Source organism: Chiloscyllium punctatum, chromosome 42 (assembly GCF_047496795.1).
Source record: "Chiloscyllium punctatum isolate Juve2018m chromosome 42, sChiPun1.3, whole genome shotgun sequence".
NCBI lineage: Eukaryota > Metazoa > Chordata > Chondrichthyes > Orectolobiformes > Hemiscylliidae > Chiloscyllium > Chiloscyllium punctatum.
This window is the reverse complement of record NC_092780.1, coordinates 6,559,220-6,580,120: the sequence shown is the minus strand read 5'-3', so window position 1 is coordinate 6,580,120 and position 20,901 is coordinate 6,559,220. Positions and strand designations below refer to the sequence as shown.

Genomic DNA, 20,901 nt, shown 5'->3' with positions numbered 1-20,901 from the left:
TTTTTAAAATGAACTTCTACTTTTGTCTAATAAACTTTTGTTCTATCGTTAAAGCAACTCTACAGCCTCGTATAACTCTCATTCAGCGACTGATCGCCACGTTAACTGAAAACAAATTGAGCAAGCCAGCTATCATTCTTGGTTCTGACTTGTCTAGTAATGCCATCAGCTTGGATCGTAACACAGTTGAGGCAGGACTCGTTAGGCAGGATAACAACACAATTATCTCTTAGTGATAAAGGTGAACTATGTACGGTTGTGATTTGGAGATGCCAGTGTTGAACTGGGGTGTACAAAGTTAAAAATCACACAACACCAGGTTATAGTACAACAGGTTTAATTGGAAGCACTAGCTTTTGGAGCACTGTTCCTTCATCAGGTGGTTGTCCACCTGATGAAGGAGTGGTGCTCCAAAAGCTAGTGCTTCCAACTAAATTTGTTGGACTATAACCTGGTGTTGTATGATTTTTAACTATATATGGTTGTTAGAGGTTAAGCATGACCAATACATCTAAGGAAGTTAGGAGCATGCTGAAGGGTACAGCTTGGGAGGAGACACAGTTTTATTGGGAACCAAGGCTTCAAAAGGATGAAGGATAGCCAATGCTTGAACAGATTGACAATGTCAAAATATTAGGAGAAAGTGAGGACCGCAGAGGGAGATCAGAGTCAAAAAGTGTGGTGCTAGAAAAAAAACACAGCAAGTCAGGCATTTCATCCTGATGAAGGGTTTATGCCTGAAACATCGACTCTCCTGCTTCTCAGATGCTGCCTGACTTGCTGTGCTTTTCCAGCACCATATTTTTTGACAAGCTGTAGAAACATTGCAATGACTGAAAGGTCAAAAGCTAGGCAACAATACCAAAATTGAGGTAAAAATTGAAATGAATAAGCTCTTAACTCAACTGACAGAACCAATTCATTTTTCCTGAATTCACAAAGCTGTGACTATTGTGAACACTGGGAGCTAACAGCCTGCTCAGCACTCTGTTTCACCCTGTGTCCTGCTTGGCCAGCACTTTGGGATCTCCAGTTTAATCTAAACCCCTATTTCATCAGCAAATATTCGCAACCTTAGTCACGAACTTTCAGTGATCAAAGCATTCAGTGACAAATATTTTCTGTCAATTTTATTACAAGATGTGAGACTGAAACTAGTATACATAACAGTGAATATTCTTAAAAATGTTTCTAAAACTTCAAATTTTCACATAGCCTAATTGCCTGACTTTTGTTTGCATATACATTCCCACACATAAATAACTTACATACTCACATCCAATCACATGCACGTCTATGCACACACAATACACAAGTGTCAACTGTTTCTACATCCACCCATATGACTCAAACTACAAGTGAGGCTCAACAATTAAACACATGGCATCTGTTTCTGAAAAAGATATTTGGCTATTTTACTATATTATATTTTTGCAGTCAAAATGATTGTCCAATATAGTTACTGCTATAATGTGAATTGCATGCCTCCATAACTGGCACAAGAAAGACAACCCCTATCTCTTTCACAAAACAAAACCGAAAGAGTTATAGATGCTGTGAACAAATAAAAACAGAAGTTGCTGAAACACTCAAGAGATCTGGCAGCATCTGTGAACAGAAATCAAAGTTAATGTTTTGGGTCTGGTAACCTTTGAAGGGTTTTATGCTATACAGAGTAATTAATTCAAAGGCTAGTGCAATTATACAAGTGCACTAACACAAGTAGAAACAGAGACATGCAGCATGAAATAATGGCTTTGTATATTTTTAGCTTCCAAAAGCTGAACTGGTTGGATTCAGGTAATACCATCCCTTTAAAGTGAATAACTACTTTGAACAAGACAGGAACCCTAAGTGTTCTATTGATAATCATCCAGCATTTTTGTGTTTCCAGTCACATTTAACCAATAGGTTTTCTCTGTATACTACAATTTGCAGATTAAGTAGAAGCTATGAAATTTCAGGCCTGTCAAAAGTTTATTTTTGAAAGTCGTTAGGATGGTTTGACCAGTGTGTTAAATGTAACAGCGAAAGCCCCTTTTAACAAAATGGTGAAGTGTAAAATAGATTGAAGATTCACTTTTGTACTAAAATGTAAAACAGGCAAAGTCCAAATCTTACGTTTTGATGAGACTCTCAACTTGCTTATTTCAAGTGAAATGCAAACAACTATGGACAAATAAACAGTAAAGTGAGAACACTTTGATACAACAAAATCTAATTCCATCCAAGCTTGAAAGCGCTTACACTGCATTGCCACTTTTGGTTTCAGAGAGTCTTAAATTTAATTTAATGCGAAAGGTTAGCATGTTTTTTCAGCTTGAAACCTGAAGCTAATCCTAATCTTTGAATGTTATATAACTTCCAGGAGGATACAGTCATCTTAGTACTCCAGACTTAAATTAGCTCATAATCATACAATTGACAGCATTTACGGAAATAGGTCATTCATTTCTCATTTTGAGAAAACAATTCAGTGCAGGAAGCATGAATAAAGCAACATGTCCAGGGCTAGGTATCAAATTTCTAATATGAACATAGCCTAGAAAGTGTCTGCTCTGAATCAAAAGCTCAAGTTTAAACCTGAACAAACAAATTACCTTCCCTTAGAGTAGTTGTGTAAGCTGTGACTTTTGAATTGATAACTCAAATAAATCTTTCAACTGAATCGCTCGAACGTAACCTAGTTGTCAAAGGCCATCTCTCTCACTCCTTTGGAATTCATATCTTTTGTCCATGCTTGAATCAAGGCTAAAATGAGGTAAGGAGCTGAATGGTCCTGATGGAACCCAAACGGGGCAACAGCAAGCAGGATATTGTTGAGTACATACAGCTTGATAGCACTGTTGACAATAGCAGTTTCCATCACTTTACTGATTGAACATAGACTAATGGGAAGATAATTGGCTGGTTTGGATTTGTCCTGTTTTTGTGTACAGTTCATAACATTTGTAGAAATACATTACAAAACATTTCAATTTGAAACTTGCAGCAAGTATAATAAAATTCAACTCATCTCTGCACAGCTTGTTCTATTCTTGAACATCAGAACGCAATTGCGATGCTCTGAATATTTACATATCCATTCAATATCAACCATATAATCTGAGGGCAAATCATTTCAAATTGAAAATTACAGAAAGTACAGTTAAATAAACTTAATTCAAATTTTCAGAAGAAATGAAATGCTGGAAATGCACTTCAGATTACGCAATATCTATAAAGATACGTCAAAGTTTGGGAATGGAAATTGTTCTTCAATTTAAATTGTAACTGAAAACGACCACATTTTTTCCCTTTCATTAAAAACGAGGAGCCGACTTATTCAGAGGTTTAAAATTTTCTCTCTGATCTCGATCACTGACCTGGGAAATCTTCCACATTTTGTCAGGCAGATGCCAGATTTTGGGTATGCTGGAACAGCTTGAGTAGAGGAGTAAGTTCTGGAGCAGAGGTCTTCTGAACTATTGCCAGAATGTTGTCAGGGTCCATAGCCTTTGCAGAATCCTGCGCCTCCAACCACTTCTTCATATCACATTGAGTGAATCCAGTCGGTTGAAGACTGGCATCTGTGATGCTGGGAGCCACTGGAGAAGGTCAAGATGAATCATCCACTTGGCACTTCTGGCTGAGGATTGCTACCAATGCTTCAGCCTTATCTTTTGCACTAGTGTGTTGATGTCTTCCATCATTGAGGATGGGGATATTTCTGGACCCTCCTCCACCAGTAAGTTGTTAATTATCCACCATAATTCACAACTGGATATGGCAGGACTGCACAGCTTAGGTCTAATCCATTTGAAATGGGATTGCTTAGCTCTGCCTATCATTTGTTGCTTATGCTGTTTGGCATGCAAGTAGTTTGATAATTTCACCAGGGTTTTACTCCTGGCATGCCTTCCTGCACTTTCCATCGAACCAGCGTTGATCTCCTGGCTTAACGGCAATAGTCGAGTGGGAGATATGTCAGGCTGAGGTTGCATGTCATGCTAGAGTACAATCCTGATGCTGTTGATGGCCCATAGAACCTCATAGATGCCCAGTCTTGACTTTCCAGGTCTGTTCAAAGTTTATCCAATTTAGCACTGTGATAATGCCACACAACACGATAGACGGCATTCTCAATGTGAAGGCAGAACTTTGTCCCCACAGGGACTGTGTGGTTATTACTCTTCCCGAAACTGTCATGGATATATGATACAGAGCCTTTAATTTTGTCTTTTTGATATCTTTTTAACATCTATGGCAGAATCTTACACATCCTGAGGTGACATGGGCTACAGCTAGAAATCTGGGAGAACTGCATAATGCGCCCAGCATGGCCTTTCCCAATATTGGAAGCAACAAATAGCAATTTCCAGCAATCTCTTGGGCATTGTGATAAGATTCTCACTTTGGAGCAGTGAGATGCTTATTGACAGGATTTGTGCTCATTATCACCCTTATTATGTAGGTTCCTATTGCATCAGATAGACCAGATGCCAAGAATTCCAGGCATGAAAATTAAAACAGGTATCTGGTCATTCTAGCTCCCCCTGACCTCCATCTTAGATACCCAGCACCAATGGCTCAGTGTATGGGCTATAGGCATTGGTTGCACACATCCTACATTCTATATCCCTGCACCTTGGCATCTGACACTTAATGCCCTCTGAGCACCATCATGGCATATCTCTGATCCACTTACAGTAAGCTTCCATATTTTTAATGCTGCCCTTTGCAGTGCACCAGCACCTCTCATCACAATGCTGCTGCAAGGACACTGTTTGCAGGAACTGTTTGTGATTGGACAAGGATGCACCTCATCATTCATTCTCCGACTACTCACTCAACTGTGTGCCTCCTTCAATGCTCATAACCATCTCTGCCTTGCTCTGTCATGATTTATCTTTTCGTGCAGACACAAAGCCAGGCTGCATGCTATGACTGTCACCAATCACCAGACCAGATTGTGATTACATCAGGGCTACCCTTGTGGTTGACAAGGCCCTCAAACGCATTCAAGCTATCAACTGTACATCCATCCTTGCCCCTTCCTATCATTCACAACAGCGTGATCGAGTTCCCCCTTGTTCTCACTTTTCATACCATCAGCCTCCGCAAAGAATCATTTTCCATCATTTCAGACAACTCCAGCAGAACGCCAACCCAAACACAGTCTTCTCACTCCCTGTCTTCATTTCACAGGGACCGTTCCCTCCAGGACATCCTGATCCACTCTTCAACTACCAACAACACCCTTCCCTTCCCACAGCACCTTCCCATATAATTGCAAAAGGTGCAAAGCCTGCCCTTTCACCTTGTCCCTGCTCACCATCGAAGGATCTAAATAGTCTTTCCAGGTGAAGCAGTATTTCACCTCCTACAATTTGGTTTACTGCATTCACTGTACTTAATGTGGCCTACTCTACATTGGAGAAAACATACACAGACCATTTTGCAGAACACCACCTGTCCATGCGCACGCATAACACCAACCTTCCCCTGGCCTGTCATTTTTACAAAGCACGCCCACTTCTCTGTTCTTGGCATGCTAGAATGCTCCAATGATTCAAAAAACAAACTGGAAGAACAACATCTCATCTTCAGACTAGGCATTTTACACACACATTCTGGATTAATATTGAGTTCAACACCTTCAGATTAATGAACTCATTTCCATTTCTTCTCACTTTCTTTTAGCTTTATTTAAAGTATTCTTGGTCACCGTGTCCTCTCTGCCTTTCCACCACACCAAAAGGACCACCTGTTCTTGCCAGTTTGGCAGTTAGACAGTGCACTGTTCTGCCATTCTCACATTTGGAACAGTTAATCTGTACTATCAGCACCCTTTCTCCCACAGCATTTACTACCCCCCCCACCCCCTCCTCACTATTGCATTCACGCTGCCCCCTCCAATTCACAACAGCTTTAATGAAGAGTCAACTAGACTAGAAACACTAGTATGCTCTGTCCACGGATGCTACCTGACCCGCTGTGATTTCCAGCATTTTTTTGTTTTCTATGCTACCCTTGTCCTTTGTAATAGCAGCATACAAGGGAAATATACTGCATGTGCTCAAAGTTGGAAAGGAGCTGAGTCACATTATGGGGGTTCCAGTATCGAAAGTCAAGCTTCCAATATCAGTTCAGGGGCTTGGGCATGGGAATGCTCAGGGAGCCACTTAAGGCAGTCAGGATCAGGACCCTAGTTGTGTAGGATGTGGATGTTGGGCACTCCACTACTTTTCTTTGCTTTCTTTGCCCTAATATGGGCTATTTTTCTCCTGCGCTGAGAGAAATAGAACATAGAACAATACAGCACAGAACAGGCCCTTCGGCCCTCAATGTTGCGCCGACCTGTGAACTATTCTCAGCTCGTCCCCCTACACTATCCCAAAACCATCCATGTGCTTATCTAAGGATTGCTTAAATCTCCGTAATATGGTTGAGTTGACTACATTAGCAAGTAGGGCATTCCACGCCCTTACCACACACTGTGTAAAGAACCTGCCTCTGACATCTGTCTTATATCTATCACCCCTCAATTTGTAATTATGCCTTCTCGTGCAAGCAGATATCATCAGAGGAAAAAGACTTTCACTGTCTACCCCATCTAATCCTCTGATCATCTTGTATGTCTCTATCAAATCCTGTCTTAGCCTCCTTCTTTCCAATGAGAACAGACCAAAGTCTCTCAGCCCTTCCTCATATGACCTTCCCTCCAGACCAGGCAACACCCTGGTAATTCTCCTCTGCACCTTTTCCAATGCTTCCACATCCTTCCCGAAATATGGGGACCAGAACTGTACTTAATATTCCAAGTGTGGCCACACCAGTGTTTTGTATAGGTGCAGCATAATATTGCGGCTCCGGAACTCAATCCCTCTATGAATGAAACCTAACACACCATATGCCTCCTTAACAGCACTATCCACCTGGGTGGCAACTTTCAGGGATCTATGTACATAGGCTCCAAGATCCCTCTGCACATCCACACTACCAAGAATCTTTCTATTGACCCAGTACTCTGCCTTCCTGTTATCAAAGTGCATCATCTCACATTTAGAAAACGGCTCATTTGCAGGGAAGGGGGCGCCCAGGTTTGAACTGGGGACCTCTTGATCTGCAGTCAAATGCTCTACCACTGAGCTACACCCCCACGAAATGCAGGGATATAGTGAGATGAAAGTGAGTGGCACATCTGTCACTATTGGTTGAGGTGGGAAAAGTTTGAGGTTTTCTGACTGACTACTTATCAGTACAAAAGCAAATGCATGAGTCGAATGGAGGGTGAGTGGGCTGGGTAATAGCAAGTGATAAATAATATTGCACTAAATAGTGAGAGTGGTAGACAGGAGACTGGGTGGGAGGTGGGCACAGTGGCAGCAATAGACTGAGTGTGACGAGAGTGTCTTCTATCAGAGAGAAGACAGTGACACTTATTCTGGCAGAGTAGAGAGGTCATTGATCTTCTTCCTGTGCTCCTGGGCATTCTGCCAAATAGAGGTGACAGCACGGACCTCTGTGTCAATCTCAGAACACACTGGCAGGGTGGTCTCCATTGCCGAACACAGTGGTAATTGACTGCTAGCAGCACTAGCAAGGTGGTCTGGCTACAACAGGTGGTAGAATCAAATTAGACAAAGGAATGCCATAGGGCTGGGTAGAAGTTCATATAGTGCATTTAGGAAGGTAGTGCGAAAAAGCATGCGAGCCCTCAGAGTCACAGATATATTGCATGGAAACAGACCCTTTGGTCCAATTTGCCCATGCCAACCAGATACTCTAAATTAATCTAGTACGATTTGCCTAATATCCCCCTAATCCCTTCCTATTTAAATACCTATCCAATGCCTTTTAAAAAGCCTCCACCACCTCCTCTGGTAGCTCATTCCATACATACGCCACCCTGTAGGTTCCTTTTAAATTTCTCCCCTCTCACCTTACGCTTATGCCCTTTAGTTTTGAACTTCCGCACCCCAGGGAAAAGACCTTGTCTATTTATCTTACCCATGCCCCTCATGATTTTATAATCCGCCAAAAGGTCACCCCTCAGCCTCCAATGTTCCAGGGAAAATAGCCCCAGCCTATTCAGCTTCTCCCCCACCAATCCTGGCAACACTCTTGTACATTTTTTCTGACCTCTTTTAAGTTTCACAACATCCTTCATATTGTGGGGGGCACCAGAACTGCACGCAGTATTCCAAAAGCGGCTTAACCAATGTCTGTACAGCTGCAGCATGACCTCCCAATTCTTATACTCAATGCACTGACCAATAAAGGCAAGCAGACCAAATGCCTTCCTCACTATCCTGTCAACCTGGTACTCCACTTTCAACCTGCACGTCGAGGTCTCTTTGTTTAGCAACACTCCCCAGGACCTGTATAAGTCCTGCCCAGACTTGGCTTTCCAAAATGATGAGAAACCTACCCAAACCTCATATGTCACTGGACTTGACCTTGCATTGACCATGCCTCTTATCAATGCATAGCCATTTCCGTGATTCCTACACCCAACTTCGTCCCTGAAGTAAACGGTCTCTCTCATTTAATGGATTCGTATCCAGCATTGGCATTCCTGGTGCCATTTCACACTCCCTATCCAGGTCCAGGAACATGAGATTTAACCTGGTGCAGAGTCTTCTCTCCATTAGCAACTGTGTTGGAGCTATGCTGGTACGAGGGGTGGGACAGTTGCTATCTAGTGAAGCTGTAGGCCATTTCTTTAAGCTTGCTTTCAAAATTTGGCCTACTCTTTCTGCCAGGACATTAGATGATGGATGGTATGGATCTGCACTCATATGATGAATACTATTCGACTGGAGTAAAGACTCAAAATGATGGCCCATTATTTGTGATTAACACATCAGGAAGTCCAAGTACCGCAAAGATGTGCGTAGCTTTTCTATCGTCGTCCAGTGTTTTAACAAATTAACTCTGCATATCCAGCCATTGTGAACGGACAGCCACAATGAATCAGCACATTGAGCCGATAAAAGGACCTGGACAGTTGATGTGTAACCAAGTCCAAGGTTTACCTGACCACTCCCAAGATGTAGGGCAGCTGTTGGCAGTAATCTTTGTCCTTTTTGGCACTCTGGGCACTGCCCCACCAACACAGCTACGACTGCATCCAATCCTGGCAGTCAGACATAACTTCTGACCAATATCTTTAATTTAGAAATCCCTGGATGACTCTGTGGAGTTCAGCTAGTATCGGGTGGCAAACATTGCTTGGGACAACCACACTTGCTCCCCATAATAATATGACATCCTCTACGGTGATCTGGTCTCGCTGGTTCCAAAAAGATTTCAATTCTAGTTGTGACAGCCCTTTGTAGTTCCCCCATCAGCATCAGCTGCTTCAGTTTTGCCAGGGCCAAATCTTTCTGCATCCAAAGTCTGATATTGTCAGCTGTGACTGGACGTGAGCCCATAAAATTTAAATTCTTTATAGACTCTTCCAGTGGCAGGACTACTGATAGTGTATCTGCCAGCAGGAGACAGCGCAATGCATCTGCGTTTGCTACTTGGTTTCCTGGAGCGTGTTCCAACCTGTAATCATACACCTTCGTATTACAGCCCACCACTGCCTTGTTCTCTTTGGGTAGACTAGGAGGAGTTCATGGTTCATTATTACAAATATACTTCCGTAAAGTATTCCTGACTCCAAATGCGATGGCCAAATATTCCTTCTCTATCTGAGCATATTTTGTGCTCTGCATTAGCCAAAATCCCCGATACATACGCTAATGGGCATTCCTCTAGTACTATCCGGATGCCACATAGGGTGGTATCGCATATCAATACCAGATCTTGTTTGCAATCATAGTGTGCCAAAACCTTAGACAATGATAGCTGTATTTCTTCGCTCGTCTGAAGGCTATGGTTTGGCTACACAACCATTTCCAAGGCTGACCCTTTTTTAAAAAGCTGATGCAAAAGGTCCCAGGATGGAGGCTAGGTTATGTATGAACTTTCCATAATAGGTCACCAGCCCAAGGAAAGACGTAAGCTCCAAAACTGACATGGGAGCTGGAGCACCTTTGATCACTTTCACTTTAATTTCCAATGTGTGTAACCCAGTGTTGTTAATTCTGCAGCCCAAGTAGGTAACTTGAGGTGCTTGCAACACATTTTTCCCTTCTTAGGCACACACCTGCCTGAGGGAAACCTATAAGGATTAAGTCCAAGTTCTCTAAGTGCTTTTATTTGCCTTCCTTATTATTAGTAAGTCATCTGGATAAATGGCTACCTGGAGTAGACCTTGTAAAATATTTTCCATTGTCCACTGTCATTTGGGGTATCAACAGCCTGTACAATTTTTCAGTCTCATATTGGTACAAACCCTTATTGGTATTAGTTGTAGCATACTTCTGGGAATCCTCATTAAATTGCAATTACAAGTACACATGGCTCATGTTCAGATTTGTGAAGGACAGTTTCCTGCCAGCTTTGCATATAAATCTTCTATCCAAAGGGTATTTATCCAGCTGCAAAAAGCAATTTACCATTCATTTAAAATCCTCATGAAGGTGAACAGAACAGTCAAGCTTTACAATCAGTATGACTGGTGCTGACAATTCCGCAAACTGGACCGGCTTGATGATTCCTTCGCTTTTCAACCTTCTGATTTCTGCCTCTGCTTTTGCCTGTAGAATCATGGAAAGCTTCCTGGTCAACATGTAAGGTGGCCTTGACTCCTTGACACTTCCTAAACTCCCCTGAAAAACTTCACTCAGGCAACCATTTTCTAATTGAAAAATGTTGAGCCAATCTTTCTCAATCAAATTCGCCTCATCAAGCTTGGGTCCGAGCCTTTTACTATAACCAGTAGCAACTGAATCAGGATTAGTGGTGCTGGAAGAGCACAGCAGTTCAGGCAGCATCCAAGTAGCTTTGAAATCGACGTTTCGGGCAAAAGCCCTTCATCAGGAATAAAGGCAGTGAGCCTGAAGCGTGGAGAGAGAAGCTAGAGGAGGGTGGGGGTGGGGAGAAAGTAGCATAGAGTACAATGGGTGAGTGGGGGAGGGGATGAAGGTGATAGGTCAGGGAGGAGAGGGTGGAGTGGATAGGTGAAAAAGGAGATAGGCAGGCCGGACAAGTCCGGACAAGTCATGGGGACAGTTACTGAGCTGGAAGTTTAGAACTAGGGTGAGGTGGGGGAAGGGGAAATGAGGAAACTGTTGAAGTCCACATGGATGCCCTGGGGTTGAAGTGTTCCGAGGCGGAAGATGAGGCGTTCTTCCTCCAGGAACTTTAAAACCTGCGCCCACACCTCCTCCCTCACCTCTATCCAAGGCCCTAAAGGAGCCTACCACATCCATCAAAGTTTTACTTGCACATCCACTAATATCATTTATTGTATCCGTTGCTCCCGATGCGGTCTCCTCTACATTGGGGAGACTGGGTGCCTCCTAGCAGAGCGCTTTAGAGAACATCTCCGGGACACCCGCACCAATCAACCACACCACCCCGTGGCCCAACATTTCAACTCCCCTCCCACTCTGCCGAGGACATGGAAGTCCTGGGCCTCCTTCACCGCCGCTCCCTCACCACCAGACGCCTGGAGAAAGAACGCCTCATCTTCCACCTCGGAACACTTCAACCCCAGGGCATCAATGTGGACTTCAACAGTTTCCTCATTTCCCCTTCCCCCACCTCACCCTAGTTCTAAACTTCCAGCTCAGCACTGTCCCCATGACTTGTCCGGACTTGTCCTGCCTGCCTATCTCCTTTTCCACCTATCCACTCCACCCTCTCCTCCTTGACCTATCACCTTCATCCCCTCCCCCACTCACCCATTGTACTCCATGCTACTTTCTCCCCACCCCCACCCTCCTCTAGCTTATCTCTCCACGCTTCAGGCTCACTGCCTTTATTCCTGATGAAGGGCTTTTGCCCGAAACGTCAATTTTAAAGCTCCTTGGATGCTGCCTGAACTACTGTGCTCTTCCAGCACCACTAATCCAGAATCTGGTTTCCAGCATCTGCAGTCATTGTTTTTACCCTGCAACTGAATCAGGTCCACCTCATAGGAGACCACAACTGAAGTTGTTTCTTTAATCTGCAAGGGATCCCCGGTATATATTCTCAGTCTGGCTGAGGAGTAATGCAGACTTAAAAGTTGGAATCCACAGCAAATTTTGTGCAAACTGGTTCTGCGATCACTGAAAACGGTCACACTGGTATCAACATCCATTAGAGCCAGGTAACTATTTAACCAGATGTTTATTTTGTTTGGTTTTAATTTGAATGTTGCATAGCAATTTAACTGTTCCAAGCCAGATGTAAGTGGACTTTCCAAGGTGTGCACTCTCTTGGACACTGGCCTATGAATTCTCTTACTCATTTTAAGTCTCATGGGACTTTTTTGCTGTCTCAAGTCTGCATTCCAGTAGCAACTGCAATGACTTGCCAACCCAAATCCTAAAGAAAATTTGAACCATTTGGCCAAAGCTTGGTTTTGTTTTCAGGTTTTGCTCTGGACTGACCTGGAGTCCCTTTGTTCTGAGTGAGGCAGTGCAATTGCCTTTACTCAAGTGGTGTACCCAAAGCTCAGTAGACCTGGTGAAGGTGTCCACTTCCACTGGAATACACTGCTACTCGTATGCTCCACATACCATATTTTCCAATCATAAGACCAGCTGTGATGTCTGTCTGAAGTGCAATTGGGCTTCAGCTAGTAGGCACTTTTGCTTGGTTACACCATTAATCCTACATACCAAATTGTGTCTCATCACCTCATTAAGGGTTAAACCAAAGTCACATGCCTCTATCTTAGCTTAGTCAAAAATCTCAAAACAGATTTGCCTGCTTCTCAAAGCGCTGGGCAAAATCGATAGCATCTCAGAATTAGAGACAGCTTGGGGTTGTAATATTCCTCAACTAAGTCAGTCCACTCTTGAAAGGTTTGAAGCATCTGGTGCCTGAGGGAAAGTAAGGATCTTAATAATCCAACAAAGCTGCGGGTCCACAAGCTGTCAAGAGAATTACGCATTGATTTTCATCTGTTCCAATGTTATTTGCCTGGAAAAATAATAACACATTCTTTCCAGATTCTGGGCTCAGTCTTCGATGGGTCAAGCTTTCCAAATAACAGCATGATGCCAGAACTGCTTACCCCAACTCAAAGACAACTGTTGCAAGTGAATTTCTTCAGAAGCGCGCTTTTCTCTCGTTGCTATTGACATATGACCAGCAATTATCCAACTTAATGGCAGAGTAGGCTCGATGGTATGAATTGGCGTTTTCTATTTCAATACTCCTATTCCCTTCTCTGTCACATGCTATCGTTCTTTATGTGCAATTAGTCTCTAAGGCAACATGACAACAGTAAGCAGGTATGAGAAATTACAGTACCCTTCACGATACGGGGAACGCGATGACCAGAATAAATGATACTTTTACTCTGGTCATTCAGCATTCACTGCCCATCCATAATTTCCCAGAGGACAGTTAAGACTCAACCACATTGCCATGGGTCTGCAGTCATATGTTGACCAGACCAAGGAAGGATGGCAGTTTCCTTCCCTAAAGGACATTAGTGGACCAGATGGGTTTTTCTGACAATCGACAATGGATTCACAGTCATCATTAGACTCTTAATTCCAGATATTTATTGAATTTAAATTCCAACATCTGCTGTGGTGGGATTCAAACCCAGGTCCCCAGAACGTTACCTAAGTCTCTGGAATAACAGTCCAGCAATAATACTGCTAGGCCATTGCTTCCTCATACTGATACACTCGAAAGCTGAGAAATGAAGAGATGGGAGGATGAGACAGTACATAAGAAACAAATGACAGGCAAAAGTAGACATTGGGCCACTTCAAACTGATGCAGGAAGCCTAGTGATGGGAGATAAGGAAATAGCAGGAGAACTTAACAAGTACTTTGTGTCAGTTTTCACAGTGGAAGACATGAGTAATATCCCAAAAATTAAAGGGTGTCACGGGGCTGAGTTGAGTATGGTTGCCATTACGAAAGAGATAGTGCTAGAAAAGTTAAAGAGTCTTAAAATTGATAAATCTCCTGGCCCCGATGGGATACACCCTAGAGTTCTGAGAGAGGTGGCTGAGGAAATAGCAGAGGCATTGGTTGAGATCTTTCAAGAGTCACTGGAGTCAGGAAAGGTCCCGGACGATTGGAAGATGGCTGTTGTAACCCCCTTGTTCAAGAAAGGATCAAGGCAAAAGATGGAAAATTATAGGCCAATCAGCTTAACCTCGGTTGTTGGTAAAATTCTAGAATCCATCATTAAGGATGAGGTTTCTAAATTCTTGGAAGAGCAGAGTCTGATTAGAACAAGTCAACATGGATTTAGTAAAGGGAGGTCATGCCTGACAAACCTGTTGGAATCTTTTGAAGAGGTAACAAGTAGGTTAGACCAGGGAAACCCAGTGGATGTGGTCTATCTAGACTTTCAAAAGGCCTTTGATAAGGTGCCACACGGGAGGCTGCTGAGCAAGGTGAGGGCCCATGGTGTTCGAGGTGAGCTGCTGGGATGGATTGAGGATTGGCTGTCTAACAGAAGGCAGAGAGTTGGGATAAAAGGTTCTTTTTCAGAATGGCAGCCGGTGATGAGCGGTGTCCCGCAGGGTTCGGTGCTGGGGCCACAGTTGTTCGCATTATATATTAATGATTTGGATGAGGGAACCGGGGGCATTCTAGCGAAGTTTGCCGATGATACGAAGTTAGGTGGACAGGCAGGTAGTACTGAGGAAGTGGGGAGGCTACAGAAGGATCTAGACAGGTTGGGAGAGTGGTCCAGGAAATGGCTGATGGAATTTAACGTGAGCAAGTGCGAGGTCTTGCACTTTGGCAAAAAGAATAAAAGCATGGACTACTTTCTAAATGGTGAGAAAATTAATAAAGCCAAAGCACAAAGGGATCTGGGAGTGCTAGTCGAGGATTCTCTAAAGGTAAACATGCAGGTTGAGTCTGTGATTAAGAAAGCAAATGCAATGTTGTCTCTTATCTCAAGAGGGTTGGAATATAAAAAGCAGAGATGTACTACTAAGACTTTATAAAGCTCTGGTTAGGCCCCATTTGGAGTACTGTGTCCAGTTTTGGTCCCCACACCTCAGGAAGGACATACTGGCACTGGAACGTGTCCAGCGGAGATTCACACGGATGATCCCTGGAATGACAGGTCTAGCATATGAGGAACGGCTGAGGATACTGGGATTGTATTCGTTGAAGTTTAGAAGATTAAGGGGAGACTTAGTAGAGACATACAAAATAATACATGGCTTGGAAAAGGTGGATGCTAGGAAATTGTTTCCGTTAAACGAGGAGACTAGGACCCGTGGACACAGCCTTAGAATTAGAGGGGGTCATTTCAGAACAGAAATGCAGAGACATTTCTTCAGCCAGAGAGTGGTGGGCCTGTGGAATTCATTGCCACAGAGTGCAGTGGAAGCCGGGACGCTAAATATCTTCAAGGCCGAGATTGATAGATTCTTGTTGTCTAGAGGAATTAAGGGCTACGGGGAGAATGCTGGTAAGTGGAGCTGAAATGCGCATCAGCCATGATTGAATGGCGGAGTGGACTCGATGGGCCGAATGGCCTTACTTCCACTCCTATTACTTATGGTCTTATGGACATGCCTCCATGACATGACAACTATCAATCTGTACAATAAGGCAAATGTATTAAATCGAAATATTTTGGGGGACTGCTCTGCACACCAGCTAGGAATATACCACTAACTGCAGGATTACAAAATGGATTTGTTTTAAAATAGTGATGGAAAAGGATAGACCAGATCTAAAAGTTGAAGTTCTGAATTGGAGGAAGGCCAACTTTGACAGTATTAGGTAAGAACTTTCAAAAGCTGATTGGGGGCAGATATTCACAGGTAAAGGGACAGCTGGAAAATGGGAAACCTTCAGAAATGAGATAACGAGAGTCCAGAGACAGTATACTCCTGTTAGGGTGAAAAGGGCTGGTAGGTATAGGGAATGCTGGATAACTAGAGAAATTGAGGTTTTGGTTAAGAAAAAGAAGGATGCATATGTCAGGTATAGGCAGCAGAGATCGAGTGAATCCTTCAAAGAGCATAAATGCAGTAGGAGTGAGTATACTTAAGAGGGAAATCAGGAGGGCAAAAGGGGGTCATGATTTGGCAAATAGGGTTAAGAAAAATCCAAAAGGGTTTTTACAAATACATTAAGGACAAAAAGGTAACTAGGGAGAGAATAGGGCCCCTCAAAGATCAGCAAGGCAACTGTTGTGTGGAGCAGCAGGAGATTTGGGAGATACTAAACGAGTATTTTGCGTCAGTGTTTACTGTGGAGGATATGGAAGATGTAGAATGGAGGAAAATAGATGGTGACATCTTGAAAAATGTCCATGGTACAGAGGAGGAAGTGCTGGATGTCTTGAAACACAAAGATGGATAAATTCCCAGGATCTGATCAGGTATACCCGAAAAGAACTCTGTGGGAAACTAGGGAAGTGATTGCTGGGCCCCTTGCCGAGATATTTGTATCATCGATAGACACAGGTGAGGTGCCGGAAGACTGGAGTTGGCTAACATGGGACCATTATTTCAGAAAGGTGGTAAGGACAATCAAGGGAATTATAGACCAGTGAGCCTGACAGAAGTTGTTGGAGGGGATCCTGAGGGACAGGATGTACGTGTATTTGGAATGGCAAGGATTGATTAGAGATAGTCAACATGGCTTTGTGCATGGGAAATCATGTCTCACAAACTTGATTGAGTTTTTTGAAGAAGTAACAAAGAAGATTGATGAGGGCAGAGCGGTGGCCGTGATCTATATGGACTTCAGCAAGTTGTTCGACAAGGTTCCCCATGGAAGACTGGTTAGCAAGGTTAGATCTCATGGAATTTAGGGAGAACTAGCCATTTGGATACAGAACTAGCTCAAGGGTAGAAGACAGAGGGCGGTGCTGGAGGTTGTTTTTCAGACTGGAGGCCTGTGACCAGTGGAGTGCCACAAGGATCGGTGCTGGGTCCACTGCTTTTCATCATTTATGTAAAGACTGGATATGAACATATGAGGGATAGTTACTATGTTTGCAGATAACACCAAAATTGGAGGTGTAGTGGATAGCGAAGATCACCTCAGATTACAACGGGATCTTGATCAGATGGATCAATGGGCTGTGGAATGGCAGATGGAGCTTAATTTAAATAAATGTAAGGTACTGCATTTTGGCAAAGCAAACCTTAGCAGGACTTATACACTTAATGGTAAGGTCCTCGCGAGTGTTGCTGAACAAAGAGACCTTGGAGTGCAGGTTCATAGCTCCTTGAAAGTGGAGTTGCAGGTAGATAGGATTGTGAAGGCAGCGTTTGGTATGCTTTCCTTTGTTGGTCAGAGTATTGAGTACAGGAGTTGGGAGGTCATGTTGCGGCTGTACAGGACAATGGTTAGGCCACTTTTGGAGTATTGCATGCAATTCTGGTCTCCTTCCTATTGGAAAGATGTTGTGAAACTTGAAAGGGTCCAGAATAGATTTACAAGGATGTTGTCAGGGTTGGAGGATTTGAGCTATAGGGAGAGGCTGAACAGGCTGGGGCTGTTTTCCCTGCAGTCTCAGAGACTGAGGGGTGACCTTATGGAGGTTTATAAAATCATGACGGACATGGATAGAATAAATAGACAAAATCTTTTCCCTGGTGTGGGGGAGTCAAGAACTAGAAGGCATAGGTTAAAGGTGAGATGGGAAAGATATAAAAGAGACCTAAGGGGCAACTTTTTCAAGCAGTGGGGATGCATGTATGGAATGAGCTGCCAGAAGTAGTGGTGGAGGCTGGTACAATTGCAATATTTAAAAGACATCTGAATGGGTATATGAGTAAGAAAGGTTTTAGACAGATATGAGCCAAGTGCTGGCAAATGGGACTAGATTACGTTGGGACATCTAATCAGCATGGACAAGTTGGACTAAAAGGTTTGTTTCCATGCTGAACTACTCTACGACTCTATGACTGATTAGCTGACACATTTGAGAAGTGTTCAATTGACATTTACACTTAAAAAGAGTCAGAAAGGATTGCTGTGCTTACTACTGCAGTATAACATTAGTTAAAATGACTTAGCTGGAAACTATTAATTTATCTGTTGAAAATGCACACAATTGCAGAAGGGGAAGAACCCTGGAATAGCTGAACTTGAATATTTCCTGCTTTGTTTCAAGTCCAGAGTCCAACTGTCAGTTAAACGGTTCAAACAGCATATTAGCAAAATTACAACATCACCACAGATTTTGAATCCTCAACCGCAAGCCAGAATTTCAAACACTTTCTCTGAACAACAAAATCAGAAAGATTGATACCTAATACACACACAAAATAGGCAGCAAAGCAGCAAATCTTTCAATTATCAGTCTGATTTACAATCAATACCAACTCAAAATTTAATTATCCAAATTAGATTCCATAAATAAGATCCCACCAAGAAATGCTAGTAAATTATGGTCAAACATACGTTATATGGAGATAAAATTCAGTACTGAACAAATGGTGCTTAATCAACAATTTCATTGTCTTCAATCATATCAACAATAATATCTTTAGGTTAAGTAAGAGTGGAAGATTAGAAAAAGAATTCGGACTGTTGACTCTTCGATTCAATTGTCAGCTTGAAAGAAGTACTGGCCCAATATTGTGCACATCATTGTGTTTAGAAATAGTAAAAGATACAATGATCCTGTTGCAATTGCGTATCTATGCAAACATTTGGCAGTACAAAGGCTTTAAAATGGAAAAGGCGATTGTTTCAATTACTCATTGTTCTCCACTTAATCAGGTTTTGATTGCCAAGTTTTGTCAGCTATATTTGATTATTTATAACTGTCCAAAAACTGTTTGTTTTCAATATACCTTTAAGTGAAGTAGCACATCTCCTGTGACTCAGTGAATTGGAAAACATGCAGTTGTGTCAAGAAATCACTTTATGGAATGAGCTTTTACATAGCAATTGATCTTAGAATACATTTCACAGCAAGTTAGAGGAAGCATTGTTGTGTAGTCAAAGGAGTATTGTATCTGGCAGTTTGGACTGAAACAGACAAATATTTACCAAGTGTCAGAGTGGATTCATTCCTTAAAATCTGGAAAAAGTTTTTTTCACGATTCGTACAAATTATAGTTAATCATTTTGGGAGTCAGTTAGCTCAATTGGCTGGGCGGCTGGTTTGTGATGTAGAGTGACCAACAGCACAGATTCAACTCCTGCATCGCTGACATTACCATGAAGGTCCCACCCTCTCAACCTCGCCTGAGGTACGGTGACCATCAAAGTAAACTCACCACCAGTTATTTCTCTCTCGTGAGAGAGCAGCCCTATGGTCTGGTGGGGCAATGGCGACTTTACAATTACCTTGTGAATTAGAAAAATACAAATCTCAAAAAAAAGTTATCATACCACCATGTACACACACACACACAAATAGATGTAATAATTGATACAGTTAACTTCTACTGATAGCCACCACCCATCCTGGTTTCCAATACCACAACCCTCCACACGATCCCACCCCATGATATTACCCAAACAGGTACCTCACAATGCCCACTGCTCCTGAACTTATAAAGTTAAAAGTTATACCAGGTTATAATCAACATGTTTATCTGGATGCACTAGCTTTCAGAGCGCTGCTCCTTTATCAGGTGATTGATCACCTGATGAAGGAACAGCACTCCGAAAGCTAGTGCTGCCAAATAAACCTGTTGGTTTACAACCTGGTGTTGTGTGATTTTTAATTTTGTACACCCCAGTCCAACACCGGCGTCTCCAAACCTGAACTTCTAGGTCACCATGTCTCCAGTAGCCATGGCCTCTGATGCTGAACTGCAGCTTACTGTGGCTTCTAGCCTCTGACTGGCTGGTGGCTTCAGGCAGAGTAGAAAATCACTGTGCTGAGATATCGTTCCAATGGAAAGACCACCGGGTGATCAACTAAGTATCTGAGAAGCACGTTATCCAGTGAGCTTTCCTGTCCATGATATTGGAGGGGGTATGCTGCCTGTTTTTACTCCCACTACCATATTTAGGACAAAAAGTGAAATGCTTGCACCTGCAGAGTAATAAACAAGTTTGCATATTGAAAGTTGACATGGGGAATTAAAAATATTTTGATTACTGTACTGGAAATATACTTTCAGAATAGTTTATATACTAACAACGGTGAGGAAGCAATGAGAAAAGGAAGCAACCATGAGAAATAAATATAAGAAACCCAAAAAGATAGGATATCCTGGATGACTAAGGACATTGATGAGAAAATATGGATGACAAAGGCGGCATATGGAAGACAAATAATAATAATAGCAGTATAAATGAGAAAGAGTACTTCAAATGCAGAAGAGGGGTTTAAGGTCAAATTAGGAAGGGTAAGACGAAGCACTCGAAAAGGATGAAAGTGAGAACTGCAGATGCTGGAGATCACAGTCGAGAGTGTGGTGCTGGAAAAGCACAGCTGGTCAGGCAGCATCTGAGGAGTAGAAGAGTCGACATTTGGGCAAAAGCCCTTCATCAGGAATGGTGATGAAGGATTCCTGATGAAGGGCATTTGCCTGAAACGTCAAATTTCCTGCTCCTCAGATACTACCTGATCTGCTGTGCTTTTCCAGCACTGTACTCTCGACTAAGAAAGGATGGCAGACTTCACTAAAAGTAGTAGGGTAAAAGGGTAAACTGCTCACTGAAGTGAAGGATACGGCAGAGGTAATAAATTAATACTTTGCTTCTTCTTTACAAAATTAGAAGATGCCCAGTTGAAAATGTGGGTTTTGAGCAATTGAGCAATATAGTGACACATGAAGAAGAGGTACTAAAAAGGCTAGTAGCACTCCAGGTAGAGAAGTCATCAGGCAGGGTTGGGATGCATCAAATTGCTGAGGAAAGTAAGGGAGCAAATCGCAGAGCTAAAAGCAGTTGTCT

At 42.7% G+C, this 20,901-nt stretch overlaps 1 protein-coding gene and 1 non-coding gene across 2 annotated transcripts in view; both read right to left on the bottom strand.

The window, feature by feature from the left end:
* LOC140465691 (rho GTPase-activating protein 23-like) overlaps positions 1-20,901 on the bottom strand; it is a 265,792-nt gene that overhangs the window by 212,487 nt on the left and 32,404 nt on the right. The gene's annotated exons all lie outside the window — the stretch shown is intronic.
* Positions 7,070-7,141, bottom strand: trnac-gca (transfer RNA cysteine (anticodon GCA)). Its single transcript has one exon. It is a non-coding gene; the product is annotated as a tRNA-Cys (tRNA).